A 17,764-nucleotide genomic window follows, 5' to 3' on the forward strand; every position below is an offset into this window, starting at 1 on the left:
CTACGGGCCGCTGGCCTGATTGGACCGCCTCGTAGGGCCTACTAGGGGTGTGCAAAAAAACCGCAAAACCGAGCCGATCCGTCCAATCCGAAACCGAAAAAACCGAAACCAAAGTAAACCGAAACCGAAAAAGAACCGTAACCGAAAAAACCGGGTACCTACGAGTCGGTTTTGGTTTGTATCCGTGGATACCCAAACCGAACCGTTATATATATATATATATATATATATATTGAAAATCAAATTGAGGACTCCTACAAACTCTTATGACAGAAGTCACAGAAGGACTACCACTGAAGGACTATATCCATATTACGTATTAGTTACATTATTATTGTTATCCATAAATATCAATTATATGCTATACAATAAGTCAACGACTATATACAACATATAAATATAGCTTAACAATGGGTTTAAAACTCACTTGTCACCTACATGGAACAACTAATTATAACATTGTAATTTACTAATTCAGTATTTTCTATTTAGCGGGTACCCGTGAACCGAACCGTGATTGTCCGACTTTATACGATTCGGTTCGGTTCGGGTTTTTAGGAAATTCGGTTCGGTTTCGGTTAGTGCATTTGAGGTACCCGCCCTGTAGTCACAGTTCATAATTTTATTGCTATCCGAACCGAACCACCCCGTGAACACCCCTAGGGCCTACAGCTTATCTGATCGTCCCCGGGTGTCTTGGCCTACAACATAGAGCAGGACCGCCTCAAGCCAAACCAATATGTCGACTTAGACAACAAACAAACATGAACACAAAGCCAAAAAATACAAATAATCATATGAATCTAACAGATCACAACATCATAATCATACATTAACCAGGATATCAATCTAATGGGTCGACCTTGTTGCCTTCGACCAGTAAGTACAGTGAGGAAAACTCACCTTACAGTCTGACGAATAGTTGATCAATACTCTGCTCCCAAATGCTAGCTCAATCCAAATCCTAAATGTCAAAACATTTCCATTATAAATTAATAACATTACCCCAAAATACCCATGGTCAAAACTGGTCAAAGTCAATAAGTCAACCAAGTCGACTTAAGCATCATACGCAAGGCGTACTCTGGAGGTACGCGGGGCGTACTAGCTGTCTGAGGCATCAAGGCCAAATCTGCATACACGTAGGGTGCCCTTCGGTACGCCCAACGTATGTAGCGATCCTCCTCTTAACTTGTTAAGTGCTTACTTCTTCGTCTTAACATGTCCAATTGCAGATCCAAAGCTAAAATACCATCAAGAGTCATAAAGTTTCCATTAAGTGCTTAAAACACAAAATCTCAACATTTTACTGCCTTAAGACCTTCTATAGCATGCATGGAGTAAAACTAACCATCAAGACCACATTTTATGACTTAAGAACCCCCCCCCCCCCCCCCATAAGGTCTGAAAGGATGACTTATTTGGTCAAGAGCATGCCATGCTCAGGAATCACCATATTTGGGGACCAAAAAGCGCCCTAAAGGAAGAAATGGCTAGATCTAAAAGATAGTGTGATCAAGTTTTGAACTTTTTACCTTCAAGAGGTTGCTAGCAAGTGAGAAATCCCAGATCTAAGTTTCTTCCAAGCTTCATGGTTCTTTCACCAAATTCTCCTTATTTAAGAACACCAAAAAGGCACCAAATGAGCTCAAAACACTCTTTCTCACTTAGGGTTTACTAGAGGGTTGAAATCTCAGACGGGGGCTGATGAGAGAATGATAAATGCAGCTATAATGGTGTTTATATATGGACCAAACCCAAAAAAATTGGGTTTGGAGTTTCTCCATGTACACCCTACGTACGAGGTGTATGCCCAGCGTACACAATGTACGCCCAACGTACTAATCCAATGTCCAAAATCACCAAAATTCCACTATGGTCCATTTTGCACTCTTTCTTATACTCAGGGACTAAAATGCAATATTTAATCATACATAGGGTTATAATTGAAAATACCATAACATCCGGATGTTACACTATACTCATGGGTCGAAGGCACCAATGTCGGCCCACAAGATTATGTTAGTAGGATGATAGTTGTCTTGGTGACAATTTCATGTTATGCCTGTTTATGCATGTTGCCTTCATGACTTTCGTTGATATGATTGTATGCTTAGATGTAGTGGTGAAATAGACCCAGTACCGGTTGAAAGATACCGAAGGTGGTGAAATAGACCCAGTATCGGTTGAGAGATACCGAAGGGGGTGAAATAGACCCAGTACCGTTTGAAAGATAACGAAGGTGGTAAAATAGACCCAATATCGGTTGAAAGATATTGAAGGGGGTGAAATAGACCCAATTATGTTTTGAATGTAATTTTGTATGGTATGTGGTATTTTAGTGAACTCACTAAGCTTTGTGCTTACGGTTTATGTTTATGGTTTTAGGTACTTCTGGTACGAAAAGGAAGGGCCCAACGTTTCTGCACAACATCCCCCGGAGTTTTCCGCATTGGAAAGTGTTGATCTTTACTATGATATTTAAATAATATACTCACTTTGGTCGGTTTTTGAACATCTCATTTGAAATGAATTATTATTTTAAAAATGAAAATTTTACTATGAATTTTTTAGGACGTTATACACTCTAACCTAAATATTTTAATTCCACGGAGACCTTCCACTAAATCGAGATATCAAATCCCAATAGTATCACACCTGGTCCCACTACCAGGCTCCTACTAAGAGTCTAACTGATAAGGGCTACCCTAGCCTACACATCACATGGATACCAAATGTTGACTATAAAGTCATCCCACTATGATGTGATCATACCTTGCTCCAACCAATTTCCATCGAGTCTCACCCACCCCATCACAACCAAACGAGCCTCACCCACGGGTCTCACCCAATCTACACAATCGGGCAGGCCTCACCCACGTGTATCACCCAATTAAGTGTTGTACAGGCCTAACATTGCCTTGGATCTAACGATCCGCATACTAAATAAGGAGATATCCTCCAACAAAATTGTACGCCTCAACCCATGCATGTGATGATCCTCTTTCAGACCAATGACCACTCCTACCATGGATTACTTCATTCTGGTGAATGCTACGACTACCTCGTAGACTTACAACACTTCCCTGACGGTCTATCATATGTGTGTATGCTAGGTTGCCTTATTGTCTTACAACACTTCCATATACCATACCCACCATAATCATCATGAGTCGAACCCGGATATGGATCCAACCCAGGGTCTTACCACCTATATACCATACCCACCATAAATATCATGAGTCGAACCCGCATATGACTATACCCCAATCAGGTGTTTGGGTTATGCTACGAACCCCAAAGCCTTCATCAAACAAGAACAGCCATAGAGGTTCTAACACAACCCTCAACCTGGATCCATCCACAAGTCTGCTATGCATTACTACGAATGTGCACATCTGTTGTCGAAAGTATCTGAATCCCCATCCTTGCACAGCCTTTATCCAGACTGCCAATTGAACTCACTTCCTTCTCGACTAGGATGTGGAACTCTCCCTGTTTCCGCACCTGATTCTATCCCCGGAAATCCAAATGGTTCTCCCTCACTTGGATTTGACTACACCCTGTCAAATTCACTAAAACAACAAATAATGAATCCCCTTGCTGGAACTAACAGATCACCTACCTGACATCCCATTTATCGAAGGATCTATGCATTCTAACCATCTTTAACAAATCCCATTTAAATCCTCTTTAACAATCCCAACATATGAAAAAATCCATGATATCAATTCATTACACGTACTATGGAGTGATGCTTCATTACTGCTCTTGCCACATTGCTGAACTAACACGTTGATCCGCTTATTGATCTTCCAAATGGTACCCCTAAATTGCTTCCACCAATGGCCCACAACAACTACGGGAAAGCCTAAATCCAGCTCAACAAGATGTGCCCCACTCCTAACTTTAGGCATGCAAAATGACATATAACAATCATTGATAATATCAACCAGGAAAATACAAAGAAACTAAACCAAAGATAATGTCTTATACATACATCCACATGATCCAAAAGCATATATATATATATATATATATATATATATATATGTATATATATATATATGGATAATAAGGCATGAAGGAAACAAAATATAACATACCCGCGATAACATTTGATGGAACTCTGGCCTCTCCTATCTAAAGCTGCAATGCTCGACTCCTCACTGCTGAGGCTTCCGCCCTGCCCTCACGACCGTCAGTGATCCTCAAAGTTGATGGGTTTTAGGCATAAGAACAATCCTATGTGCTCATACAAACCCTAATGCTTGGATAGGTTTCTCTATTGTACATGATTTGAATCCAAGACTGATAAACTTAGATCTAGCATATTATAAACTGAATTAGGGTTTAGAGAATTACCTTTGATTGTTATATAGCAATAATAATCAATTCTTTGCTTGGATTGGCCTTAGAAAGCTTGGTGCCTCAAGTGCTGCACCTCTAATGGAGTCACAAACACCTTATGCAACTTGGATGAAGAGTAGAAGAAAGGAGGCTGCCAAAAACAACTAGACACCCTAGAGAATCAGTTGTTCACGTTTTTGGGGCCTAAGGGGTCCTTTATATACTTGTGTGGGCTGCTAGGGTTTCAGTCAAAACCCTAATGGACAGCTTAAACTCTAAGCAGCCCATGGAACCTTCTGGATAAGGCCATAGACGAAAATGTGATGGGCTCCCATCATAATTTCGTTCACCCCTTGTTCCTTTAGCATTCCTTAGCCCAATAACTCAATTATCCAATAATTGCATTCCAGCCCCCTAAATTTAATTAATCTCTTTTAGCCACAAAATTAATTATCAATTAATTCTTGACTAATATTAATTAAACAATATGATTTTCCTTTAATATATTATTCTCATAATATATTAATAAATCATATTTAAACCTCTCTCTCCTTAATTCATCCTACATATTGCTATGGTGAAGGCAACCCAAAAGGACCATGCTCATAATCGGGTCAAGTACATACCAAAATAGTTATGGACTTAGACACTAATCCAACAGTCTCCCACTTGGATAAGTCTAATAACTATTTTCCGTATGACTTCAGAACCTGATCAACAATCGTAGCTTTCAAAAGCCGCTGTCAACTCTGATCTTATCAGATAGCGTGTCCTTTAGATAAGGGATTATATATTCCTCCATTCTTAAGATATCATATAGACAAAAGACATGAATTTCAATCATTCTCTCTATACTGTTTCCCGACTTCCGATTTATGATGACTGATAACAGACTACAATTGAACACATCAACTTAGTCCCGGCTTGGCCAAGCGCTTAGGTGTCATCACTAAATCATCGAGAGGCCCACATATATCGCTTTTATCCCACTTTGGGTAAAAGGAATGGATAAACTTCGACTCAAATGCTCGCTTGCATTTACTGATCGAATCACACACAACAATAAGTTTTATAACACCAAGTTACTGGTGCGTTTACTTATTATCAATGTGCAACCGACCAACAAATAACAACTCACATGTCTCAGTTTCAAGAATATACAATATTATCGTCTCACTAATCACTCGTGATAAAACCATGAAGTGATCCAAGTGAGCGTGGGTTTAATCCAATACTCTAATCTTATCAAAGCACTCATGAACTCTGCAGCAAACTTGTGCTATGTCTAAACACTTCAGACAATCTACAGACAGATTCATGACAGTCTTTATTCATACATACTCCCAACGTATGACTGACTGTGGATGTTTGAATAACCTAGTTATTCTGGAAGTCAAAACATGCAAACTGAAACATAATAATAATACTTAATCCTATATGGCCTCAAACTTGTGAGAGTAAATAAAACACTTCTATTTAACCACCATATTGATTACTCATTATTATCGTTTACTGTTTCAGAAAATCAACTTATTACTCAAATTACAACAATAGCTGTCCCATGCATAAAGCATGCACACTATGTTTCCTATGGTCCTTACTTTGTGAAATAGATTAATTGAAAAACCTTTTCAATGATGCTCATTTCACAATTCCTTAATCATAATTGTTAGTGTAAGAACACAAGGTTCTTGCCACTACTAGAATATGCTAGATTCTAACATTTTACGCAACGATCCTTTTGCAAAGTCATAGCACATAAGTCACCAAGACTTGGCCAATGAAATTACAAAGTACTCTATCTGAAATTGTTACAAGACAATTCCATAGACGTGAAGTCTCACATTCAAAGTACATTTATTTAAACATCCTTCCTGCATAAAAGTTTCTAATCTAGGCATAGACTCTCAATATCCAACTCCCAATATGGAAACATTTCCACATTTGCCATATGACAACTCATTCTTAATAGAATCTTATCTATTCATAATAATGTCGATATGGTCCATCCAATACCATACTTCCAACTACTTACAAGCGACCAATCCTCAGCGAAATTTGGATCATCCTTTGATAGTTGTTTAATTATTTTAGTCAAAACCAATTCTAGTCCTTTTTCCCTCTTAATGCGCTAGACATTTGGAAAATTTTAGAATGGTAAAATATTATAGCATTTGCAATCGATCCTATACCTGAAGCGTATGGGACACGATGCATAATGTCTTACATAAAGATATGATACTTTACCAATCTTTTGCCATAATATTTTATGTGTCATGTTCTCACAATTCGAACTATGAAGAGGGATGCCGTAATCATAATCGAATTTTAAGAACACACAATGTATCCTTTGACTGAAAATATTAAAATTTCTCAATCTAAGCTTTAGATTTTGAAACGAAGTATAATATTCTCTCCCTTAATTATATTAAAACAACTTTTCATCCCATGCAACTTTGCAAATTGAATCTTTGTTTTTCTATAATTAATATTGCTAACTTGCAATACTCGCCATAATAATCATACAAGCATAACACTTATGCTCCCACTATCATGATGATTATTATCATATAAGCATAACACTTATGCTCCCACTAGCTTTGACATGTATTCAGAAAACAAATGAACTTTCAGAAAACAATGCCTATTGAATTTCTGAAATTCATATCTCTAATATCAGATGCTTCGATAAGCCTTTATCTAGGCTTCTTAACCTTACACACCTTTGTCTTAGATAGCTCATATGTGTGTTTAAACAATTCAGAACTTATGTTACTAAGTTCCAAATGTTGAAACTAATTGCCAAATCTCATAATTCGAACTATGGAAAGGGATGCCGTAACCATAATCGAATTTCGAGAATACAATTTTCACAATCGCTATCTTCTTAAAATCTCTTTTAGTGAAAGCATTTCTTCACAGTCATTTTCATAAAGGAGGGAATCTTATGACAATTAGATTTTATGATGTATGAGTTCCTATCCATGTGAATTTGCCAAAACCAAAGTTTGCTACAAATCCAAACTCATATAGACTGAACTTTCTTAATCTTGATTTCTTGCCTTATGGTAACACAAGTGCCCACCATGTCTTCCAAGTAGTTTAGTAACTTGTCCTTACATATCAATGTACTTTCCATCGACTAAGGCTCTAGTATGCATTCAAATGAGAACTCATAGAACTCACATACGCAATTAACTCAATTGGAATGGCACAAAAACAAAATAATGTCAGCACGATAGGTTGCAAACCTCAAGTCGTGTGCTAGTGATGATCAATAAGGTATATTCTTGATTTGTTCTTGAAACCTTTCAAGACCATTAAGACTCCCACTGAATCCTTGACATATAAGATTCTCTTGTCAAGAAACATTTCTTGACAAAGCAAATATTCAAGAGTTAGTGTAGTTCTTATCAAGACAAAACACTTCACAAATTGGTCCTAGTTGGTCTTTGTCTTATCCAAGACATCACAACTTACCAATTTCTAATGTGCAAGAATAAGAAAAGTTTTCCAAATTCCACATTTGATGAGTGTTATAAACCTACTTAAGACTTGTCACTCAATGTCACAATCTTGGAGTATGACTCTAAGACTTGATATTGGAACGAAGTATGATTGACTCTTTGATTTAACCATTTCTACAATTCTCGATTCCTCTTCTTAGACATGCAAATGCACTAAGACTCATTTAGATGATCAATTGAGATATGGTTCTTAATCATTAAGACTTCATCATAAAACACAATAAAAGGTACTCTCCCTTCTTCTTAGAATGGAGAAACTTTTATCTTTCTGCCTTCTTGATTCTTCTTATTCGTTCTGCTATTGTTGAAACTATTTCAGTTAACTCAGAATTATTCTCAATCTTATAAGTATAACCATATTTACTAAACTTTAGTAAATCATGACGAATATATTTGTCACTCTTGTGGTAGACTTGATCAATGTACGGCCTAGTGTACTCGATCTCCTAGTCCTTCAATTGACACTTTGTCAAAGAATTAGTCTAAATTTCCCAAATGTGAAAGTTTTTCATTCATCATACAATACACGTTGCATGATTCCAAGTTTTTGTCCAATTGAAACTTGGGTGATGAGAAACTCTCCCTATTTGGTAAACTTTTGATATGTCCGCAAATAACATAATTAAGAATCAAATCCATTGTTGCTAATAATAGAAATATTCAAACATCAATTTTTTCATACATGCCATCGCAAGGATAAATAAATAAGATAAAATCAAAATTCATTTTATGGCGGAAAAAATTTGTCCTTACAATGCAATTCAATTGAAAAACTATGTTATTACATATTTCTTAACAATCTATTCTAACTCCAAGTAGTAGCTCAAGAATCCATTCTTCAAGTAATGCGATCGAAATCCATTTCTTCATGATTAGATTCAGCTCACTTCTTCCCTCAAGCTTCCTCTCTTTTCTTCAATCCTACAAAACATCAAAATGTAATCTTATCACATCATGTATTAAGAATCTAGAATAGGAACTCAAAAGAGTTAGATAATGGATTTTACCTGAAGCAGAGCCATACGTCTTGACTCTCCCATCTCTTAGATCTCTCAGGTAGTTAGGGCAGCTTCGTCTCCAATGCCCCTTCTCTTGGCAATAAAAGCAAATGGACTCCTTTGGCACAGCACATCGGACAATCACAGACTTAGTTCTTTCTGTACTTCCAATGTTGCCAGTGTCCATTGAAGTTTGGGAGTTTGATTCACCAGACAAGTTTGCTTGACCAGCACGCCAAATCATTGCTGATTCAGCAGCTATAAGAAAATAGGTGAGATTAATGAGGGTCACGTCCTGATCCATCATATAGTACTCTCTAACGAACTCACTATATGATTCAGGAAGTGACTGAAGAACCCAGTCAGCAGCCAACTCGCTTGAAATCTCGACACCCAACATGCTTAACCTATCAATGCGTGACTTCATCTCTAAGACTTACTTGCCAAAAGGGCTTGAGTGAGCTTGAAATTTTCAAGCATTTGAACTTGTGGGTCAGGGAGAATGATTGGAGGAGGTGGAGGAAGTGAAGCATGACTCTCATTTCCTTGATCGTATCTCGGAACGTCATCTTCATTTGGAAGGCTTGTTCCAAAGGATTTGGGAAGACCATTGTAAGATTCAGACATCTACAAAACGGGAGAAAATTTAAGTTATGTTGATTAGAATTCTTGATGTAACACCCAAATGAAACATCAATCTAGGATCCAACACAATATTCTACAACCTAGAAAAGGGATGTCGTAATCTAGTTGCAAAATATTTGAAGGTAGGTAAATGACGATTTACCAATTTCCACCATGAAAAACGAAAAGGAAGATTAAGTTTTAAATGAATTGAAACTCCTAGATCTTTTGAGATTCATTGAACTTTTCAATGGCATGTTTAATCTCGATTATGCCCTACTATTTGTGACTGGGATGCCGAGGATCACAAACAAGGTGTGAATAACCATACGAATCACGTGGTGCACCCAATGCTACTATCACTTAATCAATGTGCCGGTTAGCCACACACGCTCCATTGATCTATGACAAACATCGAGTCACCCTTCGCTACCAATGTCATCCCCAAATTAGTGTGTCGGTTAACCACACACGCTCCATTAACGTTTGACAGGGGTACGAAGTGTAATTCTATGGATTAGCATACAATTTCACATTTTTTTCTAAAGTAACTATGATTTGGGAATTTGAAAAAGCATTTAGTTACTTTGTACTTCATTATACTTATAATGGAAGGTTTCTGTCCTATCCTACCCGTTCGGCTAACGACCCTCCACTAGTCAAGAGTGCGGTGGGTAAGAGTGGATACCCATTCAATCACCATTTTATAGGCAATTTCCTTAAACACCCCTTATAGACCAGCTTCGTGAATGAGACCTACTAACGGTAAGATTGACTGTTTACTCATACATATATAATACTAGACTTTTAATGTTATATATAGTATAGGGTGTATTTTACACTTTTAAAATACTAGGTGGTTTAATTTAGTGAATTATACTTTTAATTTAATTAAATGTAAACCAAATATTTATGGATTTATTAAATCACTTTTAATTATACATGTTAATTAATTAATAAAACCATAAGGGTGTGATTTGAACTTTTCAAATTACTAGGTTTTTAGAAGTTAACATTTCAAAATTAAACTTTTAGTCAAATTTTAAATTCCAAAACTTGAGGGCAAGTTTTGAAACATTTCAAAACATTAGGGATCAAACAACAAATAATTCAAATTAAACAATTAATTTCACAATTATCTATATTTGACCTAATCTTAATTATTGTCATTAGATAATTACCAAATAACTTTAAATAATCCATATTTATCACATAAACAACCAATATTTAAAAGATTTGAAATTATCTATTGTTTTGGCATGGATAAACACTTAATTAAGATAAAATTCGGATTTTAACTTCATAAAACAAATTAAGCATCAAGTCCAAGTCAAAACAGCAGCCAAAACCCGAAAATCCCTCTGCCTGACGAACTGACTCGCCGAGTCAGACCTGGACTCACCGAGTAGGGGTCAACTCGCCGAGTCCAAATACTGACTTGCCGAGTTGAGTCGGGCAGGGGCCAAAAACTCGATTTTCATCAAATAAAGCAGTTAAGCATCACATACAACTAAAACCAATCAAGGCTCTGATACCACTGATGGGTTTTAGGCATAAGAACAATCCTATGTGCTCATACAAACCCTAATGCTTGGATCTAGGTTTCTCTATTGTACATGATTTGAATCCAAGACTGATAAACTTAGATCTAACATATTATAAACTGAATTAGGGTTTAGAGAATTACCTTTGATTGTTATATAGCAATAACAATCAATTTCTTGCTTGGATTGGCCTTAGAAAGCTTAGTGCCTCAAGTGCTGCACCTCTAATGGAGTCACAAACACCTTATGCAACTTGGATGAAGAGGAGAAGAAAGGAGGCTGCCAAAAATGACTAGAAACCCTAGAGAATCAGTTGTTCACGTTTTTGGGGCCTAAGGGGTCCTTTATATACTTGTGTGGGTTGCTAGGGTTTCAGTCAAAACCCTAATGGACAGCTTAAACTCTAAGCAGCCCATGGAACCTTCTGGATAAGGCCATAGACGAAAATGTGATGGGATCCCATCATAATTTCGTTCACCCCTTGTTCCTTTAGCATTCCTTAGCCCAATAACTCAATTATCCAATAATTGCAGTCCAGCCCCCTAAATTTAATTAATCTCTTTTAGCCACAAAATTAATTATCAATTAATTCTTGACTAATATTAATTAAACAATATGATTTCTCCTTTAATATATTATTCTGATAATATATTAATAAATCATATTTAAACCTCTCTCTCCTTAATTCATCCTACATATTGCTATGGTGAAGGCAACCCAAAAGGACCATGCTTATAATCGGGTCAAGTACATACCAAAATAGTTATGGACTTAGACACTAATCCAACAAAAGTAACTACATCAGGTACACTCACTGCTCCACCCGTCAACCTCAGACAGTCGTCCTTCTTGTGGCCCGCCTGGTTGTAGTGAAAACACATCGGGACCGATCCACGGGGACAATCCCTAATGAAATGACCCATCTGACCACTACTGAAACATCCCCTTCCTGCCTCCCAATATCCTCCCTCATGGGTCCTCCCACACTTAGCACAATGACCCCAACCCTGATGGCTTGCCAAACGCGAATCCTGAGTCTTGGGCCTCTTCACCTGGCCCACGACGATATGAATCTACTCGGGCTTCCTCTTCTTGAGGTACTCAAAATAAATCTCCCACTCTCGGGCTCTAGCTATCATTTCTCCAAAGTCTGACAAGTTGAAAAGCTAAAAAACTCTCGAATATCGTCTCGCAGCATATCATGGTACCTTTTCTTCTTCATCTCCTTGTCTGCGTCATACTGCGAAACCAAAAGAGCCCTCTCCCTAAACTTGTCGGTAATCTCCGCCACAGTCTTAGACGTCTGGAGAAGGCCCTGAAACTCCCTCGCCAACTATTTCACCTTAATGGTTGGTGCAAAACCCGCCCTAAATCGGGTAACAAACTCATCCCAAGTCATCGCCTCAATGACTTCGCCTCCCAAAGCGAAATCTACATCCTCACACAAATCTCGAGCTCTGCCTTTCAGAAGACAGGAAGCAAATCTGACCTTCAACCCCTCGGGGAAGAAACTTGTCCGTAAAGCATTCACCATATTCGCTAACCACCTCCTACTAGAAATTGGGTCCTTATCCTTAATGAACTCGAGAGATCCACAAGCACAGAACTCCCGGAAGGGAAGAGTTCCCACAATAGCCAGAATCTCAGTGCGGAACACGCCCCAACACTCATCCAAAATCTCCATGATCCACTATTTGACCGAGCCGAAGATCACAGGAGTTTGCTCCAAAATACCGCGGGTGATCTCCAACGATATGAACTCCCGCATCCGCTCATCAATCGGCTCAGTGCCAACACCTGAACCCGAACCAGACCCTCTGCCATGAGTGCACATCACCATATTGAAAAGCAACCACACAATAATCAGAACATACCCAAAGATCCTCATCCACAGGCTTCCTAGATTTTCTATGACTCCCTTGATTTGAGTATGGATCATGTGCTTTCAGTAGTACGGGCCCAATACTACTTTCCACACTTATCCATACTTTCCTCAAGTGTTACCTCAATTCTCCAAGTTACCTTCTAAAAACGGTACTCAAAGTACCTGCTAATTAGCGCAACCAAAACCCACTAAAGCACTTACTAGGATCTCCAAGGTTCTGACCTCACCCTGCCATCAGCTGCTGAAGAACTCCTACTAATATTAGCTAATTACTTCATGAATATGATCACATGTCACAAGCTTAAATAAACCTTCAAGTAACAGATTCAACCTTACAACGGTTAGAATCAAATGAGAGTTGCGCAATAGAGTCAAATCCATCACTCTGAGATTATTTAATCTTTGCAACATGTGACTTGACATATTCACTTAATAGTTAACTCACATTATATAGAGTTCCACAAAGCACAAAGTACGGAACATTCATGTAGTAATACTCCAAGACACAGAACAAACAATGGACATCCCAAACTTACTTACTACTATCTATTCTAGGAACCTCCACTCTCACCGCCGGTTTCCTTATGCATGCAAATTATACACAATACAGGATCAAATAGACTGTCAAATAAAAGACTCTACCGTAGGACCACAACCAATCAGGGAACATGAAATAAGGCCAAATCAGTCATTCTAGGGCCATATAATCCTAATCGTATACAATTTTTAAAGCATACACTTATCAATTATTGTTACCAATACATATTCCCAATCATAGCATCCAATGCTTCCTAGGCTACAAGGCATCACTTATCGGGCTAATATACCATGCAATTCCTGAAGGTATCCCTAGCCTTACCTAGCATGCAAACATTCATATCATATAACATATCAACATATATGGGTATTCTGGGAATCACTTACTTGAGATCGGCTAATTGCACGCACCACACCCCCTTTATCTTTATAAAAGTCTTTTAAGAAGTTTATTTTCTTTAAAAAGATTACCAACTCCTCATTTTGAGTTTAGTCACACCCGAGAGTGTGCCTGAATCCCTCAAACCAAGGCTCTGATACCAACTTGTAACGACCCAAAAACCATAAGGTAAAATTTTCATTTTAAATTTAACATATAAATACCATTTATTCTTTTCAACCATTTAAAATCACGTCATAGTGAAAATAGTTATTAGAGTACAATCCCTAAAATCATAAAGTTGCGGAAACATGGGTGGATGCGTTGCGATCAAGTCGGGCCCTTCTCTTTCGAACCCGAAGTACCTGAAACCAAAACCATAAAAACCGTAAGCACAAACTTAGTGAGTTCCCCAAAATAACACATACCATACATACCATTGGGCCTAGCCCGCATATTAGGCCCAACCCACCATGATGGGACTGGCCCTTCCAAATCAATGGGCCCATCTTGATATACAAATGCAAGAGTCACAGAGACAACTAGCACCCTACATAACATACAATAGGCCTATCCCATCATGATCTATGGGCCCAGCCCAACATATAAATGGTCCTAGCCCGTCATATAGTGGGCCTAGCCTGTCTTTAAGTCTTTAAGTGTCAAAGGGACGAAAACTGCATCTTTTTCAACTTAATCCATTAAGTCTAAGTCTCAAAACTTTAGATCTGAATCAATATGATGTTTAGATGGATAAAGTTTCCAACTTTATCCATAACAAGGTCACAAACTTTCAAGATCTAAACTTTATGCACTAAAGTGACCAAAAGCTAACAACACCCAAGATTAGCTAGATCTAACAAATGCATCATCAATATTCAAGCTTTATACCTCTAGAAGAAAGATCAAGGTTATCATGTCATTAATTTATAATTATCATTACTAATATTTTTTACAAATGTAATTGTGAAATTTTTTATGTCGCATATATCCATGGTGGAGGATAATTTAGGATCCATTGTACGCACAACTATATACTGCATTCAACAAGGTTCATAACCTTTTACATCCAGTCGAACAAAAAGCTAGATAACCTCAAAAATGAGATACAAATTAAACGAATTTTTATACGCTTTTAAGGTAAAATACATGATTAACAATTTAACATTTTTTTGTTTGATAATATTCTAATACATGAATTAGATTATGAAATTGTTAATTATAGGATGAAATTGTTCTTCATATTGTTAGGAACGACCTTGGAGTCTTTGAGATATTGTTAGGGAGTTAGCTTCTCGCAATATGCTTAATTGTCATTCCTCTGTCAGGGTGTATGTCTTCGCTAAAGGATTAAATCGACAATGGTTTTAAAAGTTGTTGTCTGGGTGGAGCGTTGATCAAGTGTTGCGGCAGTTAAGAGATCGATTGTTCGGCGTCTAGTCTAAGAATAAACTTTGCATCTATTCATGAAGGCCTTGGGATGGAAACTGCAAGCCATAGTAAGGGGGTTGTGTTGGTTAGAGTAATTTTGTGGGATCAGGAGGACCCTCAAGAGGATCGCGATAGATATAAGTGGTAACTATAAGAACCAGTTTTGAGGACGAAATCAAATTTAAGTGGGGGAGAATTGTAACATCCGTTTTCCAGAATAGAACAGTTGAGGACTCATAGGGATCATCAGTAAAGTTTTTGGAAGAACCTTGGGTCACGACGTGGCATACTAATTTCAAGAATGCACGTCTAGATGGCTGCCACGGCGTGGCAAGAGGAAGGTCATAGTGTGGCAGCTGATGGATCCCAAGCCCATGATTTTTAGGGTTTTCTCCATATTTAAGCACCTAAACTAAAGGTTTAGGGCATCCTCTTCAGCCTTTAACCCTTCCATACAAAACCTAACCTTCATGCATGATTGAAGGCTTCATTCTTGATTTAGAGCTTAATCTTCGGATTTTGTGAAGCTTGGGGAATAAGAGGTTCATTTTGGTGCAAGGGAATAAGGAGTAAGCTTGGATCTAACATTCCCTTTAGATTTCTAGGTTGTTGGAAGTAAAAAGTCCATACCTTAACACTTCTTCTTCTAGATTCAAGTTTGAGGTCATGTTTGGGTGGTTTTGGTCGCTTCCATGGATGCTCTTGGACTTTGAGGAACTCTAAGGCATGTTTGTGATCAATATGTTTTTTAGAATGAAAAGGAGCCATGTTGCAGTCACCTTGTGTCCATGCACAAGTTTTTGCCCCATTAAGGACTTAATGGACTTAAGGTTGTAGATCTAGCCTTAGAATTGAGTCCTAATGGATAAAGTTGGAAACTTTATCCATTAAGTAATTAAAAAGAAGTATATCTAAAGTTATGGTCTGTGATTTGTAATGATTGAGCTCTTAATAAAGAATAAGAAATCTGCCAGTTTCCATAATGTGACAATGGGCTTGCCACGACGTAGTGACTCTTTGCTTCGCGACTATTTTATCCTGGTATTCACACGACTATTTTGTCCTTTGTTGACCATTGACTGTTGAATTTTGACCAGTTTGACATTGGGTCAAACTTGAAGGACTTGGGTTTTTAATTAAGGATTTATATGTATTTGGTGTCGGTCGGTTGGTGGGAGTGATCAATGGAAGGAGTGAGGGTTTTGTTGTATTTCTGTGGGTCTTCGATTCAGGTGAGTTTCCTCACTATACTATATGTTACAGTATATATATATATATATATATATATATATATATATATATATATATATATCCATGTATGTTAGGGTATAGGATTAGTGGTATGTTGGTTGGAGTACCAGGGGTCGGTGATCGTCTGGTTGAATGCCCTAGGGTTGTATACAGTTATGTAGGATAGCCTGAGAACTCCTAATCTAGGATTTCATGTATGCTCTTGTTTGGTTGTGGCTCTAGAGTGGGATCACATGGTTGACTGTCTATCTCACCTCTGATTACATATAGTTATGCATTCATTAGTGATCTTCCAGCAGTGACGTAGAGTGTTGTACATGTGGTAGTGAGCTGTTAGACATGTAGATTAGTGTAGATAGTTACATGTGTATGTTCTTGCTTGATTCCTTGCTTTGTTTATATGTCGACATATTAGGTGGTGGGTTAAGTCGTTCTTGCTTTGTACGGTAGGCCAAGATACTCGGGCATGCCAACGGTGTGTTGTAGGCAAGCTACAGACCAGTTGTATGTTGTGGGAATGGGAGAAGGACCAGTTGTGGATTGGAGGCCTAGGTGAGCGGTCTAGGTGTATTGTAGGCCTCATAAGGCAGTCCAGTCATACTAAATGCTTGTGTATGTGCATGCATTATATGTGTATTATGGTGTGTGGTATTTTAGGTGAAGTCACCAAGATTTTGCTTACAGTTGTGGATTAAATATTTTAGGTGAAGTCATCAGCAGAAATGGAGATTCCACATTTCCTATATTACTCTAATTTTAAAGGTATTTTGAAACAAATGAATTTTCTTAACTTGGATTTTATGTAAATGGTGTTTTACCTTAATTAAAAATCAAAAAATTGTTTGTGAAAATGAGACCTTACACCACCGTCGCCACCCACTGTACCATCAGCTGATGATGACCAAATTATTACTATGTTGCAAAATTAGGTTCATGAGTTGCAAAACAAGGTATGTGAATGTGGAGAGTAGTTGGGGTCACATGAGATGTGTTTTGCAGAACATGACGCAACTTTAGCCATGCGTCTAAAAGTTATTAATAAGACTCTCGAAGATGATGTTGGTACCTCAAAGGAGGTGGAGGTACATTGTTAATTATTTCACTCTCATATAGTTTTTATTTAAGTTTATAGTATACATGTTATTGCATCCTCTATAATTAAATATTATTGAACCATTCAGGCACCTATTATGAAAGATGTTGGTACCACATACAACAATGAGTTTTGGGAGCATGGT

The sequence above is a fragment of the Lactuca sativa genome, chromosome 1, assembly GCF_002870075.4.
Source record: "Lactuca sativa cultivar Salinas chromosome 1, Lsat_Salinas_v11, whole genome shotgun sequence".
Taxonomy (NCBI): domain Eukaryota; kingdom Viridiplantae; phylum Streptophyta; class Magnoliopsida; order Asterales; family Asteraceae; genus Lactuca; species Lactuca sativa.